Source organism: Nicotiana sylvestris, chromosome 12 (genome assembly GCF_000393655.2).
Source record: "Nicotiana sylvestris chromosome 12, ASM39365v2, whole genome shotgun sequence".
NCBI classification, from domain to species: Eukaryota; Viridiplantae; Streptophyta; class Magnoliopsida; order Solanales; family Solanaceae; genus Nicotiana; species Nicotiana sylvestris.
Genome location: NC_091068.1, coordinates 22,817,097 through 22,843,019, shown reverse-complemented (window position 1 = coordinate 22,843,019; position 25,923 = coordinate 22,817,097). Strand labels below are relative to the sequence as shown.

The following is a 25,923-nucleotide window of genomic DNA, read 5'->3' as shown; positions in this document are numbered from 1 at the left end:
TTATACTAGGTTTATAACCTGGGTAGATGTTCTAGACTGTGTACCCGAGCGGACAACTCGAGTCGAGGAGGGGCAACTTACCGGGAACCAAAAGGCCGTCCGGCTTCGTAACTTATCCGTCCTCTTTCTTATTTCAGGTATCGACACTAACAGAATAGGGAGCCTCGACCAGCGAGCTTCTCCCCGGAGGTGAAGAGAGAAGGGTTCGGCACAGTTTATATACAGTTCAGATAATATCAAAGCAGTAAAAAAAACAAACATTGCAGCACGTTATGTCAAAACATGTAATAAATATCAGATAATAAAGCCAAATATAACAATTATTCTAAGCTCGAATTCTTGAACCCTGAACCGGAGGTTCTGGGTAACTTGTCCCCAGCAGAGTCGCCAGAGCTGTCACACCTCCTTTTTGCGCGCCCGGCCCCGAAGGGTTAAATGCGCGGGTGGAGTTTTTCCAATTTAAGTGACAATATTCGAAATGGGATTATTTATTTAATTCAGAGTCGCCACTTGGGAAAGGTTTGGTTTTTGGTGTCCCAAGTCACCGGTTTATCTTGAATCCCAAATCGAGGAAATTTTCGACTTTTCCAAATGAAGTCTGCGAACCAGAAATTCTAAGTAAGGAATTCTGTTGACCCGAGGGAAGGTGTTAGGCACCCTCGAATCCCGTGGTTCTAGCACGGTCGCTTAAATTGTTATAATGGCTAAATATCTGATTTAAATACATGTTATGACTTACGTGCTTTTATTAAGTTTAAACCGCTTTTATTATTATCATTTATTTTTATAGAATTGCAACGTCGTGAAAATGCATCTCGAACCACGTCACAATCAATGCACCCGTAGTTGTTAACACATTTCGACTCCGTTGAGATTTGAATTTGGGTCACATAAATGCGCACCCGAATTTAAGAATGTAATTTAATTAAGTCGCGCCTAAAAAGTCTAACGCGTTATTATCTTTGGGGAAGGCAGTGGAATTCACTAAACAGTCCATCCCAAATTCTAAGTATTTATTATGACCAATTATTGAGGGCCCCGCAATTTGCCTTTTTATTCGGCGAGGCTCGTCTCATTATTTTAGAAGGGTACCCTACAATGACTACGTCTTTACTACATTTATCTTTAAAGAAAAGGATGATGCCGAATTTTGCTGGTTTGGACAAATACGGACTGAATCCTTATTATGTTTGCCGAACCTAAACTTGTTTGATTACCTGATTGATTGTTCATGAGGTGAGGGTTACCGCATGCTTTGTCTTCAACAAGTGAATATGCTTATTAATTCGCTAAGTGAGATTGCAAACAAACTAACAACATATATTGAGTTCACATTAAACGACCTTCCAATTTGAATTTTAAAACTAGTTCATTTGGGTTTGATAAATGAAATCAGTTGTTTTTTAGGAAAACTACTATTAATTGAACTCAAAAAGTAGTCGCATTATTTCGAAACAGTGAATCTATATCGAAACCCCTATCGAACCTATATAGGAACAAGTAATCTAACAAGAGGGTTGGCATACATGGCCATCCTGTTAAAGTAACACCACATGAGAATTAACTTGGGGTACATTTATCTTGAAATTAAATGGAACCAAAGATAACAGATTTGACAGTTCAAAAGCCTAGACAAAATACATACAGATACTTGCCACGATTCTATATTATACTGTCATAGCTAAAATCGAAACCTAATGGTTATATTCATCGAAAATATGTCTGATCTAACAAACAATATCATCTGGTATGTCAATCAAGATGTGTATAACTCATACAGAACAATCATAGTTGGAACTAACTTAAACAAATACAGACCAAGCCACCATCCAAACTATTTTTTGAACACAAGGATTGTAAAAGTAAACAGATGTTCATTTCTTTATTTCAGCTCCAGACTTCAAACTTTCAGCCAACAAGGTTTCAGGAGTGTGTACCTGGGGAGGCTTACGATCGAAGAAGAAAGGAGGTCAGTAGAATGACAATGGCAAACAGAAACAGCAGCAGTAACAACAGGTAACAAATAGAACAGCTCCCAGTGCAAGATACAGTTAGAACCGATGGAAAAATGGCAGAAAGACAGCAGCAAACAATGCAGTAGAAACAAAACTCCAAGACAGATCAAATCCAAGAGAAACAAACAATGTGAATCAACCAATGAACTCAGCTGATACTTGAAAGAAAACAGAGTTGATTGAACAGGTTGAACGAACTGAAAATCACACGAACAAGGAAAACAATTGCTGATTTTCTGTATATCCCTCTCCCTATCTCCTTTCTTTTCAAAATCCAATGTTAGTCTTCAGTTTTGAAATTATACTTGAGTTATCAGAAAGAAACCTTTTCCAGTTTTACTGTTTTTCCAGAACTTCCAGTTCTCCAAAAATTCAGTCTGAGTTCCTCCTTTTCAACTGATGGAAGTCCCTCTCTTTTATAAGCCTAAAATCAAACCTTTAACAGCCTGTTTAGACCATCCTAAAACCCTTCCCATGTGCTCTCCTACTTTCAGATTCCACTTAACTAATTAAGTATAAACAAACCCCATGATATTCCCTGGCAGACTTACTTTGAGTAATGTTTATTATTTCTGAAACTAAAGTAGAGTATGGGCAGCAGAATATAGTCTGACAGCATATGCTGTCAAACTATTTAATTCAAAAGCCCTTATGCAGGACACAGGCTGTGCACAAATGCACCTGTGGTGCACAAATGCACATGTTGTGCACAAGTGCACATGCCCTCCAATTTCAGAACTGTAACTAAACAACACATTGATTTTACATTTCTGATTCAAATTAACAATTATAAGCACTAAACTCAGTTCCTAATTGATTCAGGCAATGCTTAAACAGAAGCAAATCGATTTGTTATTGTTCAGGCAGCTGAAACTAATTGACGACACATGTCGACTCGACTATATTAATCATAACATGTACAATCGTAGCCAAAATCAGACATTTAACAGTATCGAACATATGATTTGAATTGTACTGACTAAGAAGCATTGTACTCGAGGAATCAGTTAATCAGTTCAAATTTGAAATTCAGCTAATTGCACAACACATACATACATACATATTATCAGAACAAGTAGAAGAAGGACTCAATCAAAACACAGAGGTTCAGGCAAAGTGGACAGGACACAGTTGATAAAATTCAGGGACACAACTTAAACGAAACATGAACAGACCTTTAATCAACACATGGACTAAAAATAAAGGAAAGAGGAAAACAAAAACTCACCATAAATCCCGAAAAATAAAAAGTCTTGGCTTGGATTCGAACAGGCCCTTCTTGGGGTCGAAAGGACTTTAATCGAAGTGTTTTCAGTGAGAACACTTCGACTAAAATCCATTAGACCCTAAATACCTTGGCTCGAACGGATACGGACCAGTGACGAGGAACCCTAAGGTTCCAAAAATCAGATCTGGGATTCATGCTTCCCTGGTCAGATTCGGACCAAACCAAGCATGGTTTGGTCACGAGGGGGGTCTGGGGAGTGTCTGGTGTGAAACTGGGGTCAAACGGTGTAAGTCAGGTTCCGACTCGAATCTTCAAATGAAGATTCGAGAAGGTGGGAAGAGATTCGAGCTAGGTGGCTAACAGATCCATGTTCGGGGTTGTGAGGGGGTTCTATGGTGTTAAGGTGGAGGTCACCGGCATTCATGGTGAAGAATACAAGGGCGGCTAGGGTTTGGAGGGGAAGGGGATGAGGACGAAGGCTGGGGTCTCGGATAGGGGGGTAGGGTATGGTAGGAAGCTTATATATGGAATGAGTGGACTGATTTCAACCGTTGGATGAGGCGAGATGGACGGCTTGGATCTGCAGGCTTAGGAGAAACGGTGTCGTTTCATCTAAACGGGGTTTGGGTTGGTCCGGGTGGAAATGGGTCGGGTTCATCATGGGTTATGGGGAAGTGACCTTGACCGTAGGATGAGGAATGGATTAACGACTGTGATTAAAAGGCCTCATACGGCGTCGTTTAAGTAAAGGATTGGCCAGATCTGGGCCATTCCTTTGAATCCATCAACGACTCACAGGGATGGTGCCTGTACGACGTCGTTTAGGCGTCTTGCAGAGGGCCTGTTGGGACTGGGTCGTTTGGGCTGTTCATTTGGGCCTCCTGGTTTTAAAAATGGGAATTGGCCCAAAGTTCTTTTAAAACAAGTTTAAACCTCTTTTCTTTATTTCCAATTTTCTAAAAACACACAACCTAATTAAATAAAATTAAAACCATTAATTAACGTTTAATGTTTTTATCACACACATATAAAAATGTTAAAAGTAGGTAAGATTAAACAAAACAACAAATCAGGATAAAAATGCGTATTTTATGATTTTCTATTTAACAACCGAATTACGGTTCAAATTATGCCTGACACACATAATTTTTTTGTATTTTATTTTAATAGAATAGCAATGGGCAAACATCATAAACAATTAACAAAGTGTCACATAAAATCCAAAAATTGTACAGCAGGACCATTTGTTATTATTTTTTATTTCTTTTGGAGCGATTGTCGCGTAAGACAAAAATCACGTGCTCACAACTGTACTAATTTAAAAGAAATACCCAGAAGTTATTTTTCCTATTGAACAGTAGCTTCCTATATAGAAAAGTCACATTCTTCGACAATTTCTTCTACTCTCTTTCTCCGACGCACACCTGGAACTCGAATTCGTCATCGAAAATCCAGAAATATTTGGGTAGTTTTGTTGGGATCTTAAGTAGTTTGATTTTACAAAATGCAAAGCGGAGGAGATGAAGTTGGAGTTGAACAATTCGCTTCGAATCTCTCCACTTATGAAAAACAACTTCAGCAGGTAATACCCTAATTTATTTCCTCTGCGCTTTTTTATGTTATCTGAAGAATTTTCTTCCTCAATTTCCTTTTAGTTTTTCAATGTTTAATTTAAAACCCTTTCCTCTTTTCGTTTAAATTCTCCCAAACGAAAGCTTTCTCTAAACCAACCTTTGGCCCCGAAAACTCCGTCACAGGGTCAATCATCTTCTCTATTTGAGTCCAAAGATATCTCATTGAACCATTCTTTTCATGATTACATCGACCCATAATTCATGTGTGTGCGTGTTCGAATTTTCACCTTCTGATCTTTATCTAAGTTTTTGTTTTCCCTCTTTGTCTCTTATTTCCTTGAATGGTGCAGCCATAGGTATGGCCTTAGAAAAGCGAAAAAGAGAAGAAGCGCAGGAAGTAGGTGAAACGAAATGATGTATAGATAACAAATGTTGCCTATATTACTACCTGAAAGAGATTACCTAAAATATTGCAGAAAGGCCAGACTTTAACAAGGTTTTAATTTACCTTATTCAATTGAGTGAGATTGGTTCTGACGTTTGACGGAATTAGGCAGGGAAATGGAGAAGGCTTATCAGACCAGCGACTTCGACAAGTAAGCATTCTTTTCTGGTAAACAATGTCTTTTTTGTATATAAACAAAGATGATGTCCATCCCGCTAATAAAATATGCCTAAAGGAGGTGGTTCAGATCTTTTGGTTTTAACACCTGCAGTGTTGCCCCACATATTTGTGAAGTTCATTCACATATTGAAGACACTTTGTGTTCCGGCCCTTTCCTGAACCCCGCGTATAATGCACCGGGCTGCCTTTTTATTCACATACTAAAGATAGCCTATTTTTGAGGTAAACATCTGTACTATCACTCTAATTTACTAGAATTTATTTTTATTTCCATTGTAATATTTGTTGTCGTGGTAGGTAGAACCTTTTTTTTAAGATAATGGTGGTGTATAGAACCTTCTTGGCATATATCTGATGGTATCCTATCTGGTTGTTTTTTTTGAACCTTCAAGACTGCTTCATATTCAAAATTGTGTATGTTAATTATTTCTTAAATTTATTCACATATTATAGGTATGCCACTTTGGTATGAATCTATTATTTCAGTAAGACATGATATCGAGTATCCAACTCAGTGTATACAAGCGATGGAATGATATGGGCATGTTTTGCTTTTATCTTGCCCAAGTAGTAGTCCTTTGATAAGTAGTAGTCTTCAGGGATGGATCGGTTTGTTTATGATATAGAACATTTATTTTGTCTAATTTTTTGAGTTCAACTAGCTAGATCTAATAAAAGTGAAAAAGTTTGAGTAGGATAAAGGTTAGTAAGTATGTACCATTGCTGAAACTTTAGCACTACTGCTCGCTAGAGGTAAATCTCCCCTTCTGTTTGGTTGGTTTTTCATGTATTTTTATATTCTGAATTGTTGATAGTGAAGTCGAGAAGGCGTTTGATGTGATAAATAACAAGGGAAAAAGGCAACAATTAGGTTTAAGATGGAAAACCTAAAATTACATGTGAGCTTTGGAGAAGTTAAAGAAATAGAAAGTGTAAAGGGGGAAGTCTTGGAAGAGTATTGGTCTAATTTTGTAGGAAAAAAGCAGGAAAATAGAATTGGTGAATGTGAGAAGAGGGATGCAGTTATCTAAGTAGAAACAAGAAAAGCGTGAATTGCTGAATGTGAGAAGAGGGATGAAGTTATTTAAGTAGAAACAAGAAAAGCATAAATTGTTGAATGTGAGATGAGGGATGCAGTTATCTAAGTAGAAACAAGAAAAGCATGAATTGCTGAATGTGAGAAGAGGGATGAAGTTATTTAAGTAGAAACAAGAAAAGCATAAATTGTTGAATGTGAGATGAGGGATGCAGTTATCTAAGTAGAAACAAGAAAAGCATGAATTGCTGAATGTGAGAAGAGGGATGAAGTTATTTAAGTAGAAACAAGAAAAGTATGGGAGCAAAAGAAGGCAGGCGGTAGTATGGTGGAAGGATTTTTTAAGTTTTATGTTTTCATGGTTAGTCCTGTTTGGATCTTCTTTACAGTTGTTATTTTGGTTCGTAGATTGTGTAAGATAAAGAAAATACAAAGGATATGGAGCTGAACGTTGCTACTATAGATGCAAGGTTAGTAATTTCTCCATCCTTGGAGTTATTATGCCATTTCAAGACTATTGTACATCAATTTTAATATAGCTAAGTAATACTTCTAACTTTATATGAATCTCAGTACAGTGCATTCTTCAGCGTGTTTCAGAGGTTTCATATGGTGAGGGCTCATGAGCATGATCTTGAAGAAAGCTTTTAGTGGAGACGAGCTCCCGACAATATGGTTCAGATGTCATTTAATATGTATTGCGAGAATTTTATATTTCTTTTACTATGAGCCCATAATGCAGAGCTTGGAAAGGCAGACTCATGGTCAGATTCGATTCTATGAATGAAAAAGAAGTCAGCCTCTGAGTGGCATTACACATGTGGCATATTTTTCGATTATATTTCATATGCAATATCCTCCGTATCAGATGTAATTTGCACATGCAATCCGTATGCTTTTAGTTGGAAAGGCAAACGCATTGTGAGATTCAATTCTATGAGTGAAAAAGAAGTCAGCCTCTTAGACAATATTAAAAAAGAAGTCAGCCTGAGTGGAATTACACATGTGGTATTGTCACTAGGGCTGTGCATTTGGATCGGATATCCGAAATCCGATCCGATCCACTCTATTTCGGATTTTCGAATTTCAAATTTCGGATTTTCGGATTGGATACGGATTGTGTTTTATGAAATTTCGGATTTTCGATTGGATTCGGATTGGTATGATTTTAATCCGATCCGATCTGATATCCGAAATTATATGTACCTATATAAATACACACTAAAATTTTAGGGTTATGCTTATTCATTTTTCACACACCCCCTCACTCACTTAGATTTTTCCGCCTCTCTTGCACCTCTTTTCTCGTCAGTGAAGACTAAAAGAGTCTCAATGACTCAAACTTCCGACTTTTCTTTGATTTTATGTCTCTTTCTTCAGCCTCTCTTCTCTTCTCTTCTGTCTTTTATGTCTATTTCATGTTCTATTTTTCAACTTTTGATTTTATTTTGATTTTTTTGTTTGTTTTGGTAGATGGAAGATGAGATAGAGACACCGAATGAACTTTAAATTGTTGAAAATTTTTGTGACAATCCGAAAAATTATTCGATCCAAAGTTTAAAATCCGATCCAATCCAATGTTAATTTGGATCGGATTCGGATTGCCCTTTTCAGAATCCGAAATCCGAAATTTGAATCCGAAATAGGCTAAATCCGATCCAATCCGATCTGTGCACAGCCCTAATTGTCACGACCCAAACCGATGGGCTGCGATGAGTGTCAGAGTCCTATTTGTCAAACACCCTTAAACATGCGTCTAAGATATGAATCTGGATAACATTTGCTACATTACGAAAATAACTTACATGAAGGAAACATGCCATCAAGGCATATGTACGTAGGGGTGTACAAAGGAAACCGACAAAACGCACCAACCCTATAATTCGAGTCAAATCGAGAAAAAAAATCCGACTATGGTTTGGTTTGATTTGGTTTGGTGTTGAAAAAAAAACCCGACCATAATTGGTTTGGTTTGGTTTTAACTAAAGAAAGTCAAACCGAAATCAAACCAACCCGACATTACATATATAGAAATTTTAGATATATTTAATATATATAAATATACTTATTGTGATGTAATTTATAAATATTTCTTAAAAGATTTCATAATTTTATCTTTTGAGGTATTATTTCAAGGTTGGACGTAGAACTTTTGAATGTTCCAATAAATTTTATAGCCATTAATATTAGTAAATTAAATAGTGCTAACAAAAGCTCAAACCAAAATCAAATCAATACTAATGCTAATAAAAGACATTCAATTCAATACTACGAACGAGAATGTATTGAATATCTATTTTTTGTTTTGCAGTAATTTAGATAAAAATGCATAACCTATTTTTATTTTTCTTTAGCATTTAGTTATGTAATTAATACTCCATTGTTAGTCTACTTATTTTAGCATGACTTAGTACTTTTAGATTATGTTTATTTTTATTATGGCTTCTTAACTAGCAATATTTATATTACATAATTTTATTGTCTTTATTGTTGAATATTTTAGGATAATGACATGACATATCTCATATTTTGTATTATTTTCTTGGAAAATACTTTATTTAGTTGTATCTTACTAGGGCTAAAGAAATACTTTGAACACAATTTATATGTTTTGTTCTATGAAGATTTTACCGGGAAAAAACCCGAAAAAATCCGAATAATCGGAAAATCCAAGAAAAACCGAGAGTGAAAAACCCGAGTTTTATTGGTTTGGTTTGGTCTTTAGATTTAACAAACCGACACAATTGGTTTGGTTTGGTAATTGTAAAATCCGAACCAACTCGACCTATGTACACCCCTATATATACGAATACATGCAGAATATAGTGGGCGAACTGGCAAGGCTGCTATAGACAACTATACATCCAAAACTGAAAGTCGACAAGGCCACATACAACCCAACTAGACATATTGTCTACAGACCTCTAATAGAAACATAATTGTATAAAGACGGGATTGAGCCACGTCATATCCATATACATATATATACACAAACATATTGTACCAAAATCAAAGAAGCTCCGGATCAAGTGGAGCACGTCAACTCTCGCTAATCAGGGATCCTAAGAAGGGGGACCGTCAGCTTGCCTACCTGCACCTGCAGACATGAAAAGCAGGCCCTGTGAAATAGGGCGTTAGTACGAAAAATGTACTGAGTATGTAAGCTATGAAAATTAGTGCGTAAAAGACATAGATGAAACATGGAATAAGGAAACATATCTTTAAATCTAAATAACTTTGTAAATTCTGAAACATTTATAATGTCATGCTCGTGTGTAAAAATGTCATGTCATGCATAGGTATAAGTGTACATAATAGCATCAAGCCACTGAGGGCATTCCATCATATCATCTCGGCCACTGTGGACAACATCGTCAGCATATACCAGCTGATCAGGTGGTGGTGCGTATATAATGTCGTAACCATTTCCCATATCCCATATATATATACGCGTATATAACACCATCTGGTCATGAGTCAATGTATATGCATAAATTGGTGAAATGCATGAAAAATACGTAATAATATTAATATTTCTTCCGGATAAACTTTTCCAACCGCGTATTATTCTGAGACCCATGAACAGAAAATAATAATAATTCTCATGGGGAATCAAAAATATAGACACCCCTACTATTTCTATGAATAGAGTAATTTATAGAAACTTTGTGTTTGCTCGTTTCTTCAGTATAATTTGGACCATGCCAAAAGAAAGAAGGAAAGACCTTAACATACATGTTCCTTGAATTATTTGAATGAAATGAAGTTCTGCTTCTATGAAAAATATTGAACGCAAAAAAATGAAGCTCCTGCTTCTTTGATTGTTGAACGAAATTTTGCTTAATTTACTTATGGACGAAGTTGCTTCATAATGAAGCTTTTGTTTGAAATGGAACGTTTCTGCTTTCATGGTTCTTGGCTTTTAAGCCAAAGGCAGATTTTGGTTTTGAATCTTTTACAAAGATAAGTTGCCAAGTCTTGTGGATATTGACAAAATCAGAAAAAGGCTAATGGATTATCACCTTGGTTATAAAAAGTGTTTTCCATCCAAGACATTAAGTTGCCACCTAGGATAGTAGACTAAAGAGTCATTGTTTTTGGTAGAGAGGGCTGCCACGTGGGGGTGTAAATTATTAAATTTTTATTCATGTATTAGCTAATCGGGTAATATCTCGTTACTCGGTAATTAATCAATTACCCGTATAATTTAAAAATTGCCCTAAATTACTTAAAATTCTATTTATTTTTAAAATACTTTATATATTATGCTACCATGGTCATATGGTACCTTGCGTGGTACTAGTTCATAATTATCGAGTATTATCGCTCGACCCGTATTTTATTCAAATTGGCCACTTTCAACGAAACACGTTTTCTTTAATCCGTGTACCCCTTTATCCTTCATAATACTTATTTATCGCTTGTTATAAATATCGTAAGTATGTTAACGTCAAGATGATCTCATCCCCGAGTCTACGTCGGTTAATTGAAAACAAAATTTAAATGTACGGAAAACGCGAGATGTAGCATCCTTCTACATCCTTCCCCCCTTAGAAACATTCGTCCTCGAATGTTCAACTCCCCGTGATCCATATAACTTTGGCAGCGTCGCCTTTGTACCAACACTACTACCAACTCTCCCTGTAAAACCTTAATAATCCAACGCCACACCAGATCATAATTATGAATAACGACAATGGCCTCACATGACCAACGATAATAACCAACACAAGAATTTATACATGTACCTTATGGTTATGATGTCTTCGTCGGAACCTTTTATGGAGGAGGAAATAAGTAGGGATATCTAGACTTTATGTTTTCCTCAGCCTCCCAAGTTATTTCTTCCACATTATTGTTCCTCTAAAGTACTTTCACGGAGGCTACCTCCTTATTTTGCAATTTACGGATTTGTCGATTTAGGATGGCAACTGGAACTTCCTCGTATGATAAGTTTTCTGTAATCTGTACATCATTTTTGGGCACCACTCGGGTAGGATTGCCAATGCACTTTCGTAGCATAGATACGTGAAAAATCGGATGGACAGACTCCAATTCCGAGGGCAATTCTAACTCATAAGCTACTTGGCCCACTCTCCGAATGATCCTATAAGGCCCAATATATCGTGGGCTAGGTTTTCCTTTCTTGCCAAACCTCATCACACCCTTCATAGGTGACAAGGCTGCTATAGACAACTATACATCCAAAACTGAAAGCCGACAAGGCCACATGCAACCCAACTGGACATACTGTCTACAGACCTCTAATAGAGATATAACTGTACAAAGACGGGACTGAGCCACATCATACCCATATACATATATATACACAAACGTATCGTACCAAAATCAAAGCAGCTCCGGATCAAGTGGAGCACGCCAACTTGTTGATACCCAGTTTTTTCCTGTATAATTTAATATGCAAAATACTTTCGAAATATCATATGTATGCATATATAAGTATGTCCAAATGTTTTATTATTTTTTCTTAATTTTTAATGATTTTTAAATCGATTTATTGCCTATTTTATCCATAAAACCCAATAATTATTTCCAAAATTATAATTTTGGTGATTCATTTATTGGATTCTTATATTTATGCTAAAATATAGGTAATATAATTTTTGCATATTTTTACAAAGTCATTTAGTATTTTTAAAGTTAAATTGTATATAATTACAACATTAGCCTCTTTTAAGATTAATTACATTTATATTCATAAAAATTAGTTCTGGTATTTTTAAATAGTTAATTTTGTGCTATAAATCATTTTGGTACCTTTAATCTATTTTCAGAAATTAATTTATTATTTTTTGTAATTAAATAGGGAAAATTGGCTATTTAAATGTTAGCCCAATTCATAACCCGCCCACTCGCCCATTTTGATCCAGGCCGTTGATTATTCAGATCAACGGCCAACAACCATCCTTGCCTTTTTAATTCAAACAACCCCTAACCCTAGCCTCATTTCCAAATTCTGCCACCTCTGAATCCTCTTCTCTCTCAACTCTCTCTCAAATCCTCTCAAACCCTAGCCACCATCAACTTCAACCCTAATACCTCCCCAAATCTATGGTTCCCAAAGTTATCGGTGACCTATATCCACCTCCCATGGCTTCTATGTGCTTGATTATTATGGTCTCGAGGCTATATCAAAAGAGCTTGGTCCAGGCTTGTTCGATTGCAGTTCGTGACTGTTCTTCGGTCGTCTCCGACTTTTTTCTCCAGCCAGCCATGGCTATTCGAGTCAGACTCTTGACTCTCATACTTAGATTGTTGGTTTTCAAAGCCATTCTCACCACTTGGGGTTCTTCTGAAACCTTAGAAACCTTAGCCTTTAAGGTTCCTTCGATTTCTTTTTAGATCTGTTTCAGATCTATGTTTGTTCTGAACTTCTAAGTGTTTTTCTCAAATTTTCTTTTAAACTCTGCTTTCAAAACCCCTTATCTTTCCGATTAGGGTTTTTGTTAAGTTATTTCAAAATGTTTCTTTGATTCTTTGACATGTTTGGCTATGTTTGCTTATATCGTTCTTCTACCTGAGTTTGCATGTTAAAACCCCCAATTTCTTTTAACTGTTTACTAAACAAATGTTTGTTTGCCTGAGTTTTGTCCGATTTGTTTGCTTATTTTCTTTTAAAACTCTCATATTGTTGAAAATCTCAGGGTTTTGGGTCTGAGACTGTTCGTTTAAGTGCATGACTCGATTTGAAGTTCTTTATTTCAAAATCTTTTGCTCCCTTTGTGTGATTCTTCTGATTGCTGGGTTTCTATCTTCTCTAAAACTCAAATATGCTCGAAACCCTAAGGGGTTTTCCTCACCTGCTACTGTGAGACCTTCGCATGCTTTTGATATTCTATGTTTTCTTCACTACTTGTCCTACTGGACTGTCATGCTTCGAATGTTGCTATCTACTGAATCTCTGTGCTACTGTTGTGTGCTATTTCTTCTTGCCAACAGGCCTAGCCTAGCCTCGCATTTATAATGTTTATGCACCCTATTTATATGTTGAGTCTCCTTCTTTGACTAATTTTCAAACTCGTGACTAAGTTTAAACTTTTCCTTTGTGAGATTGTGATTTCACTTGCCTATTAAGGTTAATTGATTTCTTTCCGGTTTTGCCTTACTAAATCCTTTCCAAAATTAGAGTATCTCTATACCTAGACTCGAATTGCTTACTTGTTATTTTACTACTTTTTTTATGGCAACTTTCAGCCTGTTTTTTAATTGATTGCTTTCCTTATTTCGAACCTGTCACTGCCCGTTAAGCAAGTGACCCCATAATTAAGGGCAATCACTTGTATAATTGATTTTGAATCATGATTGTTTCCATGTTTGTAGCTTATTACCTCTTTCTTACTCGTTTTCAAAAAACTATAAATACCCATTACTTCTTCTCTTTCAAAAATAAGAACACTTTTAGTTCTGAACTCATACTTACACTCAAACACTCTCTCTTGCTTTACTACTACTTGTGCTACTTCCTGTTTAGCCGGATGAAAGCCAAGGCTATATTTCGAAGTCCTGCTACTTTTCTTTACTACACTTTGCTTCTTTGACTGGTATGTTCTAATTAAATTCTCAGCACCAACAACAACATGCTTACTTACTGATTTTGCATTCTTGTCTACCTACTGCTTGTATTTAATTCAGTACCATTATTTAGCATGTTGTAATTTCCTTTATCCTGTTTTGAATCAATGTATTATGAATCCCAAATCCCTACCCCGATGTGATTAATACTTGTGGTTAGTTTGGGGGCATGACAACATTGAATATTGCGGAGCATGACCCAAACTTGATCCTCCTAGGATCATAACCTCCATGTTACCCTTATATGTAGTGTGTTCTGGTTGATTTACAAGCATGACAACACTCCTTATTGTTGTGAATGCCCAGAATTAACTCATGCCTAAGTATATATGCCCCCTTGCAATGGATTCCCAATCCCCTGCCCATTTGTGTGAAGTTATTAATTCTTTGAAGTGTTAATGGCCGACTCCCCTCACCCTTTCCCTCTCCTTTATTCCATCTCTTAGAACTCAGTTTCTGCACTTTTCACTCTCTTCTTAGACTTAAGTTTTGCCCCCCTCATGTGAGCCTTGCCTTGGGACCTATGAGCTCCCTCTGAACTTGAGCACATGAGGGCTGACATTTCCACACTGCACTTGTCCCTATTCTGGTTATGGAACTTAGGTGTGAGTACTGCCCGGGGTCCTATTGAGGCCCTTAGGGAACTCTGACACACTCAAGGCTGAGAAAGGCTTTGGATCAATGGTATTTTGAGTTGGTTTATCTCATAACTCAAAGAGAAAGTCAAGAATCAGGCTTCCTCTGGTTGTAACTTTTCTTTGTACTTTTTCTAATATAATTTATTATTCCCGGTTTGTAATAATTTGTAATGAACATTTGGGGCTGGCTAGTGAAAAAAGGGTTGGGAAATTATGCATGATCAAGGGTAGAAAACATGCCTATAAGACTGTATTCTCTACTTGTTCAAATCGCATTTAGAAAACATGCCTATAGGACTGCTCCAATTCTGCATATTCACATTACATTTAGAAACCATGTCTATAGGACTTACTTGTTCAACATCACATCTAGATAACCTGCCTATAGGGATTATCTAAAATTCTGCACATTTGTCACCGTTTAGATATCATATTTTTTTAGGGCCCAATTGGTTATAACCCAGTAGAATGTTGAAATCAGTAACACATAGAAATCATGACTATAGGGGTTCTTAAATAAATTTGAGTCGTTCCATTCACATTCAATATTAGATATCATGCCCATGTGGATTAGAGTCAGTAATAGTAGATACCATCATCTGCAAAATTTGGAACTAGTCTAATTTAAACCTCTGTTTAATAGTTCCTTAGTTTTAACAAGGTTTAGAAAGCATTCCTATAGGATTTCAAGCAGTACATTTTGAGTTATCACTGTTTCACCACCTTCTGAATTAAGTAGATATCATGCCTATAGGATCCCGTTTAAACACTTAGGCAAGATTTAGAATAATAATTGTAAAATTGAATCCGCCTTTGTTAATTGTTACAACCAGCAGGCAGGCCTGATTCGGACTTCTTATCTGAGTTATGTAATAAACTAATCTGCCTCAACAATTAACTTCCCCCGTCTTTATGTGCTTTAAATCAGACCTAAAAAGTATGTGCAAGTCATGCTAGTTATGTGCTTTTGCTTTGAGGAGGTATACATGAGCCTTTTGTCTATTTACATGCTTCCCCTTTATATGCCATATTATCTGTTTTTGTATGTCGCCTTAGATTTTTATCCTTTGAAACCAATCACCATAATATCTTCTCCCTTTAGGTATAGTAGTCCTAAGTGCCTCCAGGACTGATAGGAATGAGACGGGTAATAGCATGCAATAGTAAGCGACCAATCCGCATTGTAATACCTTAACAGGGTAGGAAGGGTAGATACGGATAAGATGACCGGTACGCTAATGCCACGTGTAACCCCTCTTTTGAGGAGTGATTACCGGGTATTGCATTGATGTGATCCATATTTTTTGTAAACCTAGGACCCCTTTCTTTATTTCCCCCTTCTTTTTTTAAGCATTATAACTCCTTATTTAAATTCAGCTCTTTTAATTGCTCTTTCAAACTTTGTTTACTTTCAAACTATTGTGCATTGAAATCCCCTCTTATTTGAGCCTTATCTGCTTATATGTTAATTGCACCCCAAATTCACAATAACCGTCTGGCCGGAAACCACACTAGTAGATCCTAAGGGGTGCCTAACACCTTCCCTTGGGATAATTTCAAGCCCTTACCCAATCTCTGGTTACCTAAACAAACTTAGAATTGAATCTCTATTGGTGTCCTAATACACCTTAATCATTAGGTGGCGACTCTTCAAATGTAAAAAACCCAGTTCCCAAAAGGAATGAGTTATCCTTCCAAATGTCATAAACCTGATTTCGCGAGAAAAAGGGAGCGCGACACAACTCTCGCTGATCAGGGATCCTAAGAAGGGGGACTGTTAGCTTGCCTACCTGCACCTGCGGGCATGAAACACAGGCCTCGTGAAATAGAGCGTCAGTACGAAAAATGTACTGAGTATGTAAAGCATAAAAATTACTACGTAAAAGACATAGATGAAACATGGAATAAGGAAACACATCTTTAACTCTGAATAACTTTGTAAATTCTGAAACGTTTATAATGTCATGCTCGTGCGTATAAATGTCGTGCCATGCATAGGTATGGGTGCGCATAATATCATCAAGCCACTGAGGGCATCCCATCATATCATCTCGGCCATTGTGGGCAACATCGCCAACATATGCCAACTGATCAGGTGGTGGTGCGTTTATAACGCCGTAACCATTTCCCATATCCCATATACATATATTTACATATATATACGCGTATATAACACTATCTGGTCATGGGTCAATGTATATACATAAATGGGTGAAACGCATGAAAAATACGTAATAATCTCAATACTCCTTCCGGATAAACTTTTTCAACTGCGTATTATTTTGAGATCCATGAACAGAAAATAATAATAATTCTCATGGGGAATCAAGAATATAGACACCCCTACTATTTCTATGAATAGAGTAATTTATAGAAACTGTGTGTTTGCTCGTTTCTTCAGTATAATTTGGACCATGCCAAAAGAAAGAAGGGAGGGCCTTAACATACCTGTTACTTGAATTATTTGAATGAAATGAAGTTCTGCTTCTATGAAATATGTTGAACGCAAAAGAATGAAGCTCCTGCTTCTTTGACTGTTGAACGAAATTTTGCTTAATTTGTTAAGTTTGGACGAAATTGCTTCATAATGAAGCTTTTGTTTGAAATAGAACGTTTCTGTTTTCAAACGTCCTTGGCTTTTAAGCCAAAGGCAGATTTTGGTTTTGAATCTTTTACAAAGATATGTTGCCAAGTCTTGTGGATATTGACAAAATCAGAAAAGGCTGATGGATTAACACCTTGGTTATAAAATGTGTCTTTCATCCAAGACATTAAGTTGCCACCTAGGATAGTAGACTAAAGAGTCATTGTTTTTGGCGGGGAGGGCTACCACATGGGGTGTAAATTATTAAATTTTTATCCACTTATTAGTTAATCGGGTAATGTCCCGTTATCCGGTAATTAATTTATTACCCGTATAATTTAAAAATTGTCCCAAATTACTTAAAATTCTATTTATTTTTAAAATACTTTATATATACTTTATATATTATACTACCATGGTCATATGGTACCTTGCGTGGTACTAGTTCATAATTATCGGGTATTATCGCTCGACCCGTATTTTATTCCAAATTGGCCACTTTCAACGAAACTCGTTTTCTTTAATCCGTGTACCCCTTTATCCTTCATAACACTTATTTATCGCCTGTTATAAATAGCGTAAGTATGTTAACGTCAAAATGATCTCATCCCGAGTTTATGTCAGTTAATTAAAAACGAAATTTTAACGTAGGAAAAACGCGAGCTGTAACAGGTATTTGCCGATTTTATTTCATATGCGATATATCTGTGTATCAGGTGTAATTTACGCATTAATTGAAGCAATTCGCCTGTTTTTATATTTCTGGCATATTTGTTTTGGTTGTACTGTATTTGCTTTCAAGTATCTAAGTTCTTGCCCAGACTGCCCAAAAAGAACAAACAATTTTTTTTACATAAATGTTTAGTCAATCACAGACTTTTCCACTGGCTTCAACTGATCCAGCACACTCTCTGTTACATGATTGTTTTTACTTAGAGATTTGCAAGTTGGATCAAAGTTAAAGCATATTTTAAATTTTGATTTGGTTGATAGCTTCATGCGAATAGCTTTCTTCATTTTGTACCAAAAGCCAAAATTAATATAGTGGAGTAGATTATATTAAAAGAAATTAGGGGTCGTTTGGTAGGGTGCATAAGAATAATGTTGAATAGGGTGTATTAGTAATGCTGGTATTAGTTATGCTTGCATTAGTTATGCTGGTATTAGTTATACTGACATATTTCTTATCCATTGTTTGGTTTGATGTATTAAAGCATTGCACAGTTTCTAAAAGAATTGTTTGTTTACAAATATACCCTCAAAACTAGCCCACACTCTAACTTTGTAAAAGAAACATATGTTGAGAAATGTTTTTATATGAAAAAGTTTAAAAAAATTATTTTATTTGTCTACCTATATTGTAAAATAAAATTAAATATTTATTTATAAAAAAAGAAATATGCTAAGTATTTATTTATTTACTAGGGATATAATTTTATTTCTCACTATTTGGATTATTTTGAAGTTGCATTAATATATTAACTAGCATATTTTAATCAAGCATAAATTTTGAAGGACAATTTTGTCTTTAACTAAGCTAATGCATGCATTAAAACCCATTGCATTGCTAATACCATTGTTTTCTATGCATTAGTTATGCATAGGATAATATCAAATAGGATGTATAACTAATGCTTGCATAACTAATGCATAGGTTCAAAATATCTACTAAACAATATATTATTAATACACAAAGCTAATGCATGCATTAGCTTATCTAATGCATCCTACCAAACGACCCCTTAGAGGTTTCATTAGGCACTATACTCACTTATTGGTTTGACTTGGAAAAATGTAAATGACATGGAAGCCAATAAAATCGCAGCTAAGGAAATCGTGATAAAATTAAGCTCTTGAAATAGGTGAAAATTAGTCATATTGAGTGTTGCTTGTGCTTAAAATTAAAAATGTATAGAATAGTTTGGCTCCAATTCTCCGGCACATGAGTTGATTTCAGTAAATATTGTACTGTGGGAAGGGCCACGACAGAGACATTGAAAGTTATTGCTTCCCACAACAGAGGCATTGAAAGTTATTGATGATGGTTAACTTTTCATGTATCATATCATTGTATAATACTAAAGGATTTTTAATAAGATATGAAGTTCTCTATGTTATAACTCTACAGGTTATCATTTCTTTCTGCAAGAACATAGTATAATTTTCCATATTTATGTGGAAAAAAACTTAAATCATAAATTCGGTGAGTTCGTTCACATTCGCATGAAGCGCGGATAATTCACTAGTGCAAGTATAAAAGAGATATCACAAAAATAAAATATTCAGCTCGTTCACAATTTCAGAAAATAGTCATGCTTTTCAAATATCTCAGTGAAAGAAAAATCCCAGATCTCTTACCGGAAATGCCAAAAGTACGAGTAAGTTTGAAAACTGTAATTTTCCAAATATCCTTTCCACAATAAATAAAATGTTTCATTTTCTTTCCAAATAACAAGTATAAAGTGTCTCTCCATACCCACATATCAATGTATCTGATAAGTCATGAATGACGTGATACTATATAGCATGAGGAAGAATGCATTTCTATGCCTGTATGTCATGTATGCATGTGAATGCCATGTATCTCAGAGATGAAACATGTACTTACACTCTTAGAGTACTCAATCTCATTATCTTGCATCCTCTCTTACTAAGCTCAATACTCAGCATATTAAATCACTCAGCGCTGCTAACTGCTGCGGCGTGCAGCCCGATCCATATATATATATAGTCGACTGCGCTCACTGGGGGGGGGGTAAAGACTCCGGATGGGCTCTTACAGCTCAAGTGCTATATTGCTGCGGTGTGCAGCCCGACCCAATATTATTGTGGCGTGCATCCCGATCCATATATCGTTGCGGCGTGTAGCCCGATCCATATATCACTGCAACGTGCAGCCCGATCCATATATCGCTGCGGTGTGCATCCTGATCTGTATATCGCTGCGGCGTGCAGCCCGATCCATATATCGTTGCGACGTGCAACCCGATCCATATATATATTTATATCCTCACAATCAGGCCCTCGGCCTCACTCAGTCATCACTCTCTCTAGTCTCGCTCACGGGCTCAAAATGTCATGAAACTAGCCCGACAACAATGATATGATGCATCAACAACAACAATTGAGACTCAGATACAATATGAATCCATGAATATGACTGAGTACAAAATATCAATGGAAATGAGTGAGATGACAATAAGAAATAACCACTATGGGTACAAACAATATCAGCATAAAGCCTAAACATGATATTTAGCATGATTGACAGCTCAATTACTTTATCACATGATGAAAACACAAATATCAACAAAATAAGGCCATTATACTGGGCCATGGGAATAACAGAGTCCCATTTCACAGGTTGCACGCCCACAGGCCCATTATCTAGCATGTGCGTCACCTCAATACCAATCACATAATACGTAGTTTGGGGCTTCATACCCTCAGCACTAAGCTTAAAAGAGTTACTTATCTTAGACAAGCCAATTCCGACACCGAGTAAGGCAAGCAATGCTCCATGAAACCCATCACGCGCGTTCCGACCTGTGAATGGCTCGAAACTAATAAAGAAAAACTCAAATACATCAAACAATGCTAAAGGAACCTATCTCAATTGGAAAAGGTCGAATCTTTAATTAAAAGCCCAAAATCGGCCAAAAAGCCCAACCCGGGTTCGCACCTCGGAACCCGACAAAACCCATAAAATCCATCAACCATTCAATTACGAGTTCAACCATACTAGTTTCACTCAAATCCGACTCCGAATCGGTGTTCAAAACTCAAAAAATCATATTATGAAACTTTAGGTCAAAACCCCCAATTTGTTCTTTAAAATTCATCAACCAAAAATTAAAATCGAAGATAGATTCATAAAATATAACCAAAACTGAGCAGAGAACACTTACCCCAATTCATATGCTGAAAAGCGCCTCGAATAATTGCCCAATTCCGAGCTCCCCAACTCAAAATATGTTAAATGCATAAAACCTTTATTTTAATATTGTTCTGCCTCGTTTCTTGTGTCAAAAGATCTCGAAACTTACTTTTGGTACCTCCAATGAATTCCTTGTGAAATTGTAGTCAAGAAAGACTCTTGAATCACTCCATTTGACCTTATATTGAAGGAGATATGTTGGTTTCAATATTTGAAAATAGTGTAAATTTTTAAATATGCACCAGTGACAATTTCGTAATTAATCTGAAAAATCTAACAACCCAATTCTTAGTAAAATGACCATAAAATCCTCATACGATGTCCAAATTTGACGATTCTTTTTGCTATGGCTCCATAATTACAATACGTATATAATACTTCAATAAAATAAGAAATCGGAGCTCATTTGTTCAATGTGGTACCATTTATGCTTGAAGAAACGACGTCGAAACATAAGAAAACGAGCGCAACACAACCCAAACCTATCCAAAACTCACCTGAGCCCCTCGGGACCCCGTCTAAACATACCAAAAAGTTCCATAGCATAATATGTACTTACTCGAGGCCTCAAAACATACATAACAATATCGAAACGACGAAATGCACCTCAAATCAAACTTATGAACTTTCAAACATTCGACTTCCAAAAACTGATGCTGAAATATATCAAGTCAACCCGGAATGAATCCAAATTTTTCACATAAGTTCTAATACATCATATGGAGCTACTCGTGCCCCCACACTACCAAGCGAGTGCAAATGCTTAAAATGACTGGTCGAGTCATTACAATAGGTTATCTTCCGTTATGCGATTAAGAGAATTGTTTATATTGTTGACAATAGTATTATTCTTGTTATCGTATAGATCGTGAAGCGGATACGAGTTGAGATCTTGAGCTAGTGGGTTAAGTCCAGGTATGTTAAGGCTATCCCTTTTTTCTTTTTGGCATGATCCATATGTTACAACGAAACGAGCAAGTACGCAACTTCCATAAATGATTCTTTTCTTAGAAGTACTAAGGTTGCCTATGTTCCTGATTCCCCATATGTCCTACTACCATATTGTCTATTCATGGGTCTCATAACATTCCAAGAGATCATATTGACTTACTTCATTATGTATTGCATTTATTTATACATATGCATTTATCCATGACTTAGACGACGTTATATATGCGTATATATGTATATGGGATATGAGAAAAAGGTTATGCTATATAGATATACACTCTATTGGTTCATTGTTACCTATCGTTTTTATGTATTGTATTGTACTGTATCATATCGTATCGTTTTATAAATACAATATTTGGATAGATTGTATTGTTTAATGTTGTTAAATAATATTTTGCTATCACAACCCTAAACCCAAATTCGGTTGTGATGGTGCCTCTCGTGAAGACAAGGCCAGTCGACACAACACCCAATTTATTTTAAGAAATTAAAATAACACAATTTAAGTCTCTAACATGATTAAATCCCAAATAAACAGTGAAACAGTATAATTTGCGGAATAGACACAGCCCGACATCGGGGTATCACCAGTCATGAGCATCTATCATACGTCTACAAGTTTGAAAGATCTTACACAATCTATTACATAACTAGGACAAGGGAAATAAAATAGGAGGGAGAAACACTGGGCTGCGAACGCCGAGCAGCTCCCAAGTGGACTCCAAAAATATGCTGGAAGTTATCAACCCTCGCTAGCAGGACCTGAAGCTCCTAAATCTGCACACAGGGTGCAGGGAGTAAAGTGAGTACTCCAACTCAGTGAGTAATAACAATAAATAAAGATTGCACGATAAGAAATCACGTAAAAACACAACAACATGCTATAAAGAGGAAGAGTAAAACCAGTAAAGTGCAATAAAATAATGAAATCTCATATAACACCTTAGTTCAGTATAAGCTTCTTTAAAACACCTTTTTAACAGTTAAACAAGTAAGTGCAGGGCAGCTAGAAAAGATAAACACATAAAATCCGCCCCTCGGGCACAATGTTAATAAAATCAGCCCCTTGGGAAATAACATGGAACAACACCAGTCCCTCGGGCTATATTTCATATCATAATGGGTACTCACACTTACTGGGGGTGTACAGACTCCGAGAGGGGCCCCTTACGGCCCAAGTGCAATATCAAGCCATCTCGTGGAATAATCATTAGGCTCTCGGCCTCATATCAAGCCACCTTGTGGCGTACAATCTCAGGCCCTCGGCCTCATAATCATAAATCAGTGTATCACTGTTGCGGCGTGCAGCCCAACCCAAAGTATCCTCACAACACAGGCCTTCGGCCTTACTCAGTCAGAAATCTCTAAAAGCTACTCGGGCACAATAAAACATGATGTTCAACCCAAAATATCATTTAAAATGTTAAAATAGAGTAAACATGGCTGAGTTATGAAAACAGTAGAATATAGCATGACTGAGTACAAATATAAAATCAAAACAGTAAGAAAATAACTGTAAAAATCCCCTAAGGGTTCAAAACAATGGCACGAGGCCCAAATATGGAATTCAGCTTAAAACATGATGATAGAAACAGTTTTCAATCAAATACGCAGTAAAATAGTCATTCAGGATGGACAAAGTCACAATCCCCAATGGTGCACGACCCCACGCTCATCATCTAGCGTGTGCGTCACCTCAACATAGCACAACGATGTGTGATCTAGGGTTTCATACCCTCAGGACAATATTTACAATCTTTACTCATCTTAATCCAGTCCAAGCTCTAGCCCGCGGCGCCTTTTCCCCTCAAATCGGCCTCAACTTATATCAAATCTATCCAAAATCAGAATCACGACGTCAAAATATGCTAAGGGAACGAAGCCCATGCGAAAATAATTAATTTACAACATAAATCCCGAAATTAACCAAAACCCGAGCCCCGGGCCCAAGTCTCAGAATTAGATAAAATTTACATTAATAGATTCCTTATCTCTCAACGAGTTCATACATATCAAAAGTCCCAAAATTCAACCAAAAATGCCCCCTCAAATCCCCAAGTCAAGGTATCCAATACCAAGCCCTAATCCCCACTTTTTAACCCTTAATTTTCCATTAATCTTAGGCCAAATCAGTGAAATAATGTCGTAGGATTGCTTATTAGGTTCAAAAATCTTACCTCCAGACGTTATCCCTTGAATCCCTCTTCAAAATCTCCCAAAAAGCTCCAAAACCGACTTGAAATGGTGAAGAACAACTCAAAAATTGTGAAGGAATTCTTTTATACCTTCTGGCCCAGGCTTCTTGCACCTGCGACCAATTCCTCGCTCCTGCGCAACCGCTTCTACGGTCCGAGCAATGCTTCTTTGGTCATCACTTAAGGCCCCTTCCGCACCTGCGACTAGATATCCTCTTCTGCGGGCCCGCAGGTGCGGTTCATATCCCGCATCTGCAGTTTTCACTTACTTTGCCTTTGGCCGCATCTGCGGCTCCTAACTCTCTTCTACGAGACCGCACCTGCGGTCCCCTAGCCACATGTGCGGTTATGACAGCAATGGGAAAGACTTCAGTTGTCAAAACCCAACTCAAATCTTCTGCCAACCATCCGAAATCACCCCGAGGCCCTTGGGACCTCAACCAAAAGAACCAACAAGTCCTATATCTCTATCCAAACTTATACCAATTTTCAAAACACCTCAAACCACATCGAATCAACCAAAACACCTCGGATTCAAGCCTAAGGTTCCCAAAATCTTCTGAATTACGCTTTTGATCAAAAAGTCTACCAAATCACGTCCGAATGACCTGAAATTTTGTACACACATCCCAAATGACACAACGGACCTACTGCAACTCCCGGAATTCCATTCCGGCCCCTATATCAAAATCTCACCTATCAACCGAAAAACGCCAAAATTCCAATTTCGCCAATTCAAGCCTAAATCTACTCCGTACCTCCAAAAAACATTTCGTTCACGCTCCTAAGTCCCAAATCACCTTCCGAAGCTATCCGAACTATCGGAACTCACATCCGAGCCCTTTAACACATAAGTCAATATCCGCTTGACCTTTCCAACTTAAGCTCACTCAAAAGAGACTAAGTGCCTCAATCCTTACTAAAACCTTTCCGAACCCAATCCAACCAATCTAATAATACAAAATACAGTTGAACAAGGTAATAAGAAGTAGAAATGGGGGAAACATAGCGGTAACTCATGAAACGACCGGTCGGATCGTTACATTTGCTGTTTGGTTTGATTATATCGTACTGTACTGTAACTGATAAGTTTACTAAAATACCCTCAATTATTTAAATATTAAATTTATCAAGAATTACGCATAAAAATAATTTTAAAAAATCTCTTTCTACTAATTTATCACCAAATATGTCTTATAAATAGATTAAGCAATTTATGCAAATTCTAACAAAATCAGTGGATCAAAAAAAAATAAGTACACTCCATTCCTAACAATAATAATAAAACAAAAAATAAAATATTAAAGAACTATGATAAAGAAAGGAATGAGAATTGGCAGAACAAAGATAATTAGAATTGGAGATAAAATTAAATTAGGAGAAAAAACGTAACAAAAGAAGGCAAAACACCGTTGACATTATAGTTGGAAGCGGCTGAAGTTTTGGGAAAAAAAAGGGACGAAGACAAAGTAGGTTATAGGTTGGAGATTTGGAGTTAAAATAAGAAAAAGATAAAGGGTAAAATAGAATTATGAAGTAATAAG

At 36.6% G+C, this 25,923-nt stretch overlaps 1 long non-coding RNA gene across 3 annotated transcripts; it reads left to right on the top strand.

Annotated features, from left to right (window-relative positions):
- The first annotated feature begins 4,634 nt into the window (after positions 1-4,634).
- LOC104229687 (uncharacterized) lies at positions 4,635-7,297 on the top strand. 3 transcript variants are annotated; one of them, XR_711690.2, is made up of 6 exons: positions 4,635-4,825; positions 5,168-5,214; positions 5,294-5,413; positions 5,534-5,664; positions 6,887-6,948; positions 7,052-7,297. It is a non-coding gene; the product is annotated as an uncharacterized lncRNA (long non-coding RNA). The 3 variants fall into 3 exon arrangements; XR_011404537.1 differs by having other exon boundaries at positions 5,168-5,413; positions 7,057-7,297; XR_711689.2 differs by having other exon boundaries at positions 5,168-5,413.
- The last annotated feature ends 18,626 nt before the right edge of the window (positions 7,298-25,923 follow it).